Source organism: Peromyscus leucopus, chromosome 13 (assembly GCF_004664715.2).
Source record: "Peromyscus leucopus breed LL Stock chromosome 13, UCI_PerLeu_2.1, whole genome shotgun sequence".
NCBI classification, from domain to species: domain Eukaryota; kingdom Metazoa; phylum Chordata; class Mammalia; order Rodentia; family Cricetidae; genus Peromyscus; species Peromyscus leucopus.
The window spans coordinates 14,902,605-14,904,389 of NC_051074.1; positions in this window are offsets into that span (position 1 = coordinate 14,902,605).

Here is a 1,785-nt window from a genome sequence, read left to right on the forward strand (position 1 = left end):
AACCAAACTTATGCCACATGGTATAGGCATTTCCAAGTAACATTTTATGTGTATGAACAGAAATGTATTGGAAGACCCTATTGCTTAAGGTTGTAGTGTACCATGTTTGGACAGCTCTCTGAGCTCCTTGGAAAAAAATGGAAGACTCTCTTCCCCCAGCAGGGGCTTCCTACTCTCTTCCTGACCTTACTTGGAAGCTGTCCCTGAGCTTGGAGGCCTGACTTAAGTATGACCTTTGACACAGTTCCCTGCAAATGCTCTCCCTGTGCTGCCCATTCACCCATATGATAATTAAGTACTGTGCTACCCTCTGTAGGAGGGAACCCTGCTGCCCAATGCAAAGGAAGCACACTATGAACACACTATTAGGTGATGCTCCAGCTGCTGTCCCTACCCTATGTATTTCCCTCACTCTGGAATAAAGTTATGCTGTCTCACTGAAGCTGACTCCTGGAAGGATCTTTCAGTCTTACTCACAGCCTGCCAAACCCTGTCTGATCCCTTTGTCCTTGTAGCCTGGTGGTCAACAGACCAGGAGGGAAAGGGAGACCCCACAGGAATGAAAAAAAAAATGAATTTTTTTTCCTGTTTCTAACTTTTTCCTGAATAAAGTGAAATCATTATGGGATTTAAAAATCTCTCAAAAATATACTTTAAGCATTTGTATTACTGTCTAATTTTGTCATATTTTGGTGTAACATTTGTTTAAATAACTGTGTCCATGTGGGTGTGCGACATAAGGTGAAAAGAAAAACAAAATAAAAAAAAATAAAAACAAACATAAGATAGAGACGGAAATTTAGCAATGTAGTCCTGGAAGATCTGTTGATTTCTTTGATAAAAATGAAAATAAAGCTTAAATGCAATGGGAAACAGTATTAAAATGGGTCAGTCTTAAACAGATTTAAACAAGTGTATTTGCTATTAAAAATAAAAAATAGAGACCTCTGAATAATTCATACTTTTCTAAAAATAAAAACTATTGAAAATTTTAGATGTCTACAACAACTGATACATACAGAATGTACTGTAATCTTTTTCAAGATTAGCAATCGATGAGTATATAAGTTATATGGGAAACTAAGTGCAGGACAAACTTCTAAATTTATTGTGCTTCGTTTTTATTACTTTACAGACACATCTTTGAAACAAAGCCCTGATCTATATCTATCTACTTCTGCTACTTTACTTTCTAACTACACAATTAAGTGTTTACATTTTGGGGGCCAGTTCTCTTATTTCAGCTGCAAGAATGATTAGCTTGTCTTAGAAAAAGTAAGCTTTGAACAACCATTTGGTGCACTCTTCCCTGAGGAGACTATGCCTTCTGCTCTCAGCATCCGTTAGTTGTCTGTAGTTCCTTGTGTAAGGTTGAGACCGCCTTTGAATCTTCCCTCCTTACCCCTTATTTACACACACACAACAACAAATTGAGGCAAAGAATTTGAAGGAAAGGGGATGGGGGTGGTACATAGGAACGTTTGAAGGAAGAAAAGGAAATGATAATTCAATTATAACCTATTTTTTTAAAGGTAAAAATACAGAGAAGAGACTGTTATATCAACTCAATCAAATGAATAAAAACAAATAACACCTTTGGCTTAAGTTATACTGTCCTTTAAAGTCATACATTGTGAAAAGAAGAGGGATAAAGAGAGAATAAAAATGATGGAAAATTCTTTTGGTTTTAAATATGTCCACTAGGAAATAAACAAAGCAGAGTCTTGGCATGAGCTTTTGGTTTATTCTAATGTGACATGAAAAATTTATTATGTATTTTACAAG